We start from the raw sequence: 7,619 nt of genomic DNA, 5'->3' as shown, positions 1-7,619 counted from the left end.
AGTAATAATCGCGTCCTGATTATCAGCTTATCACAAATAACTCCATTATCAAAAATAATCATCAATCGCGCTGTGCATCATTTTAAACTCAAATTTTTTGATTATCTATATTCATGCCCTGGAGGGCAAACGTACTAATTGCACGTTTGTTAATTTTTCAGGAGAGAAAGTTTATCCCGTAATAACACAAACAGATATAACCTACCTAATCATCTTAGTAGTAATTACGGTGCGCAAGCCTCGAAGCAGAAGCAAAGACCAGCTGTATTGCATGTAAGGTTGTTTTAGGAATCTCAAAAGTTGTATTAATCCTACAATAATGATTAATTTTTAAAAAATCTTTATAAATATGGTTTGAGGATTTATTAAATTATTAAATTACCTTCCGGAATAAAAAAATAATGTTATCAAAAAATTTATACAAATAATTGGATTATTATACTACGCATAATATTTATAAATAATTTCCATAAATTGATCGCGGAGAAACATAAAATAAATAAAATAAAAAGAAACCAATAAAATAAATTCCCAATTATTATAAATATAATTATCGACTATTAATTATCTTATTGCTTTATATTTTACATTTTGCCCTGTGTTTTCTTATTTGTTTTTCAGTCTTGTTAACCTAAACCTATGTCCCAAAATGAGTAATGGATTACTCACCGGGAATATTATATATGTGACCTATGTTAGTAAAATCTGTAAAATAAATAATATAACTTAAATTCACTAGCAGGAGAAAATGATTTTTGCGAAATAAATAGCTTTTACATTAATATAATACTGTTTAACAATAAACTGAATACCTACGCACGAAACCTTCCCAAACTTTCGGCTCGGATTGGAATGCAACCGTGAATCGGAGGAATTGGAGGAATTAACATTTATTTTGTCGGTTTGCTTACCTTTGTGTTGGTTGTTTTGTAGACCGAAGGTACTACCTACTGCCGCTCTATGTAGGTACCTTACTCGTCTCTATAGAAGAGGACCACTTGTTGCCGTCAGGGGGGGCGGGGGGAAGGGGGCTCCACCCCCGGGTGGCTCGGCGGGGAGGGGAGATGCGAAGGGGCCTCACACCGCTCGAGCCTCGGTCGACAGTCAGCTCTCAGCACTCGCGGCGAGCGGTCTTCTGAACAGAGGTGTGTTGTCGCGTGTTCATAATTGTAACGGAAACTATTTCCGCCGTGTTGTGAATTCCGAAAGTTACGTATAAACTTTTTTTATTCTCGCAAACGTCCCGTTGCGTGAAAACAAATATAACAGTTCGTAGTAAAAGTTTATTAACGCGAAATGTTTTATCCGTCAGAAGATGAGTTATAAACAAAGTTAGTGAATGTGATTGAATACTATGTTGACGAAGTTTCTCCGTGTCCGGAAAAATAGCGCCGTATTGTTTACTAGCGCGAGGTGACCGGTGTTCTCCGCGATGTTCGCGCGGCGAGTCGTGTGCGCGCTGCTGGCGTGCGCGCTGTGGGCCGCGGGGGTCCCGGGGGCGCGGGCCCGCGCCGCGCGCCCGGAGCCGCCGCGCCACTGCTCCTGGCAGCGCCTGCCCGCCGAGGGCGCGCTGGGCCTGGCCTGCCGCCTGCGCACCGTGGCCGGTGCCCCCGCGCTGTTGGCCGAGCTGCCGCTCCCCCAGGCGGAGCGCATCTCCTCGCTCTCTCTCGAATGCAGCGACGTCCTCTTTTTCGAAAGTTCTCTCGAGATCGGAAAGAGGGCTGACGAGGCCAGTTTTCTCGGCCACCTGAAACAACTGAAGGAACTTCACATCGAGTACTGCAAAATACGGTACATTCCCGCGTCCGTGTTGGCGCCACTTCGTGATTTGCGCACGCTGTCACTGCGCACGCACAATACCGACTGGTCAGCCATGTCCATGGAGTTTCACCGAGACAGCTTCCGAGGACTTACGGAGCTGCGATCCCTCGACCTCGGAGATAACAATATTTGGACGCTACCCGCCGAGGTGTTTTGTCCCCTGTTCAACCTCAAAGACCTCAACCTGACCTCGAATCGTCTCCAGGATATATCGCTAATGGGATTCTCCGACTGGGGAGAGGGTCCCACTGCCCCCGGGAAGTCGTGCAACGGCGCTCTGGAGACGCTCGACGTGTCGAAGAACGAAATAATTTCTCTTCCCGATAATGGATTATCGAGTTTGCGCTCATTGCGCTATCTGCTTCTGCAAGAAAACTCCGTGTCCTCCGTGGCGGACAGAGCCTTCGTAGGACTCAGCGCTCTACAGGTGCTCAATCTGTCCAGCAACAGCCTCCTGGCACTGCCGCCAGAAATGTTCCAGTCATCTCGGGACATCAAGCAAATTTACTTGAATAACAATTCGATAAGTGTTTTGGCCCCGGGTCTCCTGGAGGGACTCGACCAGCTACAAATATTAGATCTTTCGGTAAACGATCTAACGAGCGAGTGGGTGAACAGAGATACCTTTTCAGGTTTGGTCAGGTTGATCGTGTTGAATCTATCTCACAATAAAATATCGAAAATCGATTCCCTGCTATTTCAAGATTTGAATAACTTGCAGTTTTTAAGTTTGGAAAATAACAGAATCTTGAAAATATCCGAAGGCGCATTTTCAAATCTCAAGAATATTCATTCTTTATCTATGGCTCATAACAGACTGACTCACGTAGACAGTTATCACTTTTCCAATCTTTATGTCTTGAATCAGCTATTTTTGGATGGAAACAGGATTGAATCCGTTCATGCCCGATCTTTCGAAAATATAACAAAATTACAAGATCTCGGTCTGAGTGGAAATCTCATGAAAGAGATCCCCGAAGCTATAAAAAGTTTGAGATTCTTAAAGTCACTAGATTTGGGAAATAATCAAATCACCAAAGTAGAAAGTGGACACTTCGAAGGTTTGGACGATCTTTATGGATTGAGATTAGTAGATAACATCATCGTCAATATAACCAAAGACTCATTTATTACACTTCCGTCTCTTCAGATTTTAAATTTAGCCTCTAATAAAATAAACCACGTCGACCAAAGTGCTTTCGGATCGAACCCGACTATAAAAGCTATCCGCTTAGACGGCAATGAACTTACAGATGTCAGAGGAGTGTTCACAAATATGAATAGTTTGGGCTGGTTGAACATATCTGATAATAATTTAATGTGGTTCGATTACAGCCACTTACCCGCTAGTCTGGAGTGGCTTGACATGCACAGAAACCAGATTCAGAAGCTAGAAAATTATTTTGACCTCAAAACTAAAGTCAATATTAAAATGTTGGACGTAAGCTATAATTTACTGACAAGCGTAGATGAATCATCGATACCGAATAGTATCGAAGTACTATTTTTAAATGATAACCAAATAAACAGAGTTAATTCGGGTACATTTTTACACAAACCAAACCTAGAAAAGGTGGTTTTGTATGGGAATAAGGTAAAGACCGTAGACATTGGCGCTTTCGCTCTATCTCCAGTATCCGAAGACAAAGATTTACCGGAATTTTACATCGGAGGAAATCCATTTCACTGTGATTGTACTATGGAATGGCTCCAAAGGATAAATCATCTCAGTCACCTTCGACAGCATCCGCGGGTCATGGATCTAGATATCGTAACTTGCACGCTTGCGCATTCGAGAGGAAAAATTAGCGATTTCCTGTTAGATGTGAAACCATCGCAATTTCTTTGTCCATACGATACACATTGTTTCGCTCTCTGTCATTGTTGTGATTTTGACGCTTGCGATTGTGAAATGACCTGTCCTGATAGATGCTCGTGCTATCACGACCTCACGTGGAGCTCCAACGTAGTAGATTGCTCTAATGCCGGATTCGATAAAGTACCAGAGAGAATTCCGATGGATGCGACGGAAATATACCTAGACGGAAACAATCTTGGCGAACTAGGAAATCATGTTTTTATTGGAAAAAAGAAGCTACAGACTTTGTACTTGAACAATAGTAACATTAATTCGATCCACAACCGATCATTTAATGGAATCGATAGCTTAAAAATCCTGCATCTCGAGAATAATCATATTGAAAAACTCGATGGCATGGAATTCAGAAAATTGAATAATCTTAATGTATTGCATTTAGAAAATAACAAAATAAAAACAATACAAAATGAAACATTTACAGCTTTGACATCGCTAGAAATTCTCAAATTGGATAATAACGGAATAGTTGACTTTTTGCCGTGGAAAATTATAAGTAATTCAGCAATCCAAACCAAAGTATCTCTGCAAGGCAATAAGTGGCAATGCACATGTGACGATATCATGAAGCTGGAGCAATGGCTACTGGCGCACTCTCAGGACCCTGACAGCATCCCGTGCTACAGCTCCGTGGGTCAGACCACAAACTCCACCGTCGCTGCCTTCCTGCAACAGTGCCGCAAGCAAGTGGAACAGTCTACTGTCGGTTCGGTTACGCAAAAACATTTATTTCTCGACTCTTCAAAGCTAGTTGAAAACTATATACCGTACGTTGCGATAGTGCTCATAGTGACAATAGTGATACTCGTGTGTTGCGCACTTCTATTCATGTTTCGCGAAGAGTTCCGGTTGTGGGTGCACTCTAAGTACGGTGTGCGAGTATTCACATGCTCCGCTAAAGAACTTAACGATTTTAAAGACAGAATATACGACGCTTACATAGTGTATAGTTTGCGTGACGACGATTTTCTGTCTAGAGCAATCGTCACCGAATTAGAACAATCGGGGCACTCTCTCTGCTTGCATCACCGGGACCTCCAGATGGGTGAACGATGCTCCGATGACGGTATATTACGGGGTGTAGAAAATTCTAAAAGGCTTATAATTGTCTTATCTATTTCGTTTCTTCAGAACGAATGGTACAAACCCGAATTCAAAGCGGCTCTCCAGAGCGGCATCAACAGTATGAACGCTAGCCATCGACGGCAAAAGATAATATTTATCGTTATCACGGACCTCAGTGCTCTCAATTTGGACCCCGACTTGAAAGTGCTCCTCAAAACGTGCACAGTGATCGTGTGGGGGGAGAAAAATTGCAGGGAAAAACTAAATTTTCGCTTGCCCGACGTGAAGATCAAATCCCCCAATCGGACGCACAGTGTGAACAACGCTAAAATAGTTAACGAGGGTGGGAAGAACGTGAATACCCGCTACACAGCCTCGCCCACGTGCCACGACACTTGGTTCCGGTACTACGGGGCGGCGGCCAGTCCCGGGGTGGGCACGCCGAGCCCTCCGCAGTCCACCTACGTGTCGGGGGTGGGCTCCGAGGACGAGGCGGGCTCCGAGGGGCTGGAGCACAGCTACGCCAGCATCGACAGCCGCGAGCAGCTTCCCCTGCGGAGGGACCTCTGCCGGCCGTGCGGGCCGTGCGCACCGTGCCCGCCGTGCCCGCCGTGCGCGCCGCACCCTCCGCACCCGCCGCACCCGCCGCTCCCGCCTCCGCACAACCACCCCGTGGTGCATCACTCCGTGGGTAGGAAGACGTACTTCGTGTAACCCTTCCGACGTGTGTGTGTGGTAGCTAGGTACTTATTAGGACAATTATTATTCTATTACTCGATTTTCACTCAGTCTGTATATTTATATGAAAATCTATTACTAGATCAATAACGAAAAAGTGATATTGTTAATATGTACATTGTGTATATCGTGGTAAGACGAAGGAAGGGTAGTAAGTAGGTAGGAAAATTCTAAGAATTCTTTCAGTTTTCTCTGATTTTTGTGACAAATTAATAGTAAATATTTTATATTCCTGAACGATCATTTCACATACATGTTAAATAAAAAAAATATACAAGTTGTTTATAAACTATATTGATCAATGTTTTACCTACAATAACTGAAAATATTTGATATCACACGAGTTAGTATAAACTTTATAAAATGCATTATTTGGAAACACTATTTAACTATGTAAATGGATGACTGTGAATTAATTTTTAAATTAGTTCGGTTTCCCCATGAAATGTTTATGATATACTGGACTGTTGAAACTAGTCAATTGATTGCTTATATGATTAATGTTATATTTTGTTCACCTATTTGATTTTATATTGTAAATATTTAGATATTAATTTATTGTCATCTTCGATGAGTCATGCGATGAATATTTTTGCATTAAACGCTTATAAATATAAATAAAAATTTGCGTTTTACTATAATTACCCAATATATTATTTTACATTTCTGTAACTTGATTTCAAAATATGTATCTACAAATACCATGTCACACATCTGAGCCGATCACTACACATACACACATACACAAATAAATATTAACACACCATAGAATTACAAAGAAGTTTTTAGTGAAAAACCTGTGAATGTTTATTTTTCGTATTGCAAATAATCGTCTTTCCATATCTTCAACTTAGTATTTTAATTTTAATAGCTGTTATTATTTGTCGTTATGATTAAATAATAATATATTGTTCTCTAACCATGGGATTGTTAGTTATCTACTTGTTTGACATTCAACATATGAAGACTGCTAATGTACGATGCCTGGTTTATTCGTGGTCAGATCAAATAATAATAAACATTTGGTTAAGACGTTTTGGTTTCGATACTACAAAAATATACAAAAAACTTAAATCAATAATAATAATAATAATAATGAGAATAAACAAAGAAAATAATAATAATAATATTATCCATTAATGTGATTAATACATTTAAAAATAAAATAACTAAATCTCTTTTGTGGTATTTCTACTGTTCTCCATAATATATTTTTAAAAATCTAAATATTTTGTTTTTGCCAAGAGTCAGATTTTCGACTAATAAAAACAATATTAAAAATTTTATTACTCGTGTTTTGATTTTGATCATAATACCTTTCATGAATACTAATTCTCAATATTAGCTCACTATATTTTATGTAACAATATATTTTATAAACAATTCTGATGACGTCCTTTAACATGCATTTCGACAGCAGGTATATCCATATTTCAATTTTAAAAATATCTAGATAAAACATCAAACATATCTCTTTTCAATGTCATTTAATACTTTTTCAAAATTCTGCATTTATTTATTAATTCGCTATTTCTTACACAAAGAACAAAGCGCATTGATAAATCTAATTACCTAGCATTCATGAAAGATAATGAGTAATACTCCGAAACCAAATAATCATTTATTTCATCGCAATATAATCATATTTAAAAGACCTGAAGATAATATTATGATTAAATAGTTAACAATTCATTATCCATTTATTTATAATATGTCAGACAAAGAGACGCTATATTTCGCTATAGTTAAAAACAAGATAAAATTTATAGTAACTTGTGATTAAATTGCTTAGTTAAAAATGACTTTTTATCGTACCAGCGACCGGTATTTGTCGTAACCGACATCATCATCAGACTGGGTGAAAATGATGAAACGAAACCCGGTCACTGGTCAAATAAAATTTATATGGAAAAAATTAAATACTTAGTTGTTATTTTATTCTATAAAATGTATTTCCACCAAGAATTGTCACTACAAAACTTAAATCTAACGAAAGTATTACAGATGTTTGGTTTTAAATTTGAAACATAAAAATTAAACATAATGAAATAGCTAGTACTTTTACATATTTTATATTTTAAAAGATAAATACAGCAAATAGTAAAATAGTAGCAAGTTT

General features: G+C 39.1%; 1 pseudogene across 1 annotated transcript; it reads left to right on the top strand.

Annotated features, from left to right (window-relative positions):
- Nucleotides 1-1,292: 1,292 nt before the first annotated feature.
- On the top strand, nt 1,293-6,136 carry LOC148314065 (toll-like receptor Tollo pseudogene; annotated as a pseudogene). Its single transcript, XR_015838630.1, has one exon. The product of XR_015838630.1 is annotated as a toll-like receptor Tollo pseudogene (transcript).
- The last annotated feature ends 1,483 nt before the right edge of the window (nt 6,137-7,619 follow it).

The sequence above is a fragment of the Brachycentrus maculatus genome, unplaced genomic scaffold (assembly GCF_059751285.1).
Source record: "Brachycentrus maculatus isolate JH-2025_06_01 unplaced genomic scaffold, ASM5975128v1 h1tg000001l, whole genome shotgun sequence".
Taxonomy (NCBI): Eukaryota; Metazoa; Arthropoda; class Insecta; order Trichoptera; family Brachycentridae; genus Brachycentrus; species Brachycentrus maculatus.
This window is presented reverse-complemented; position numbering and strand designations above follow the sequence as displayed.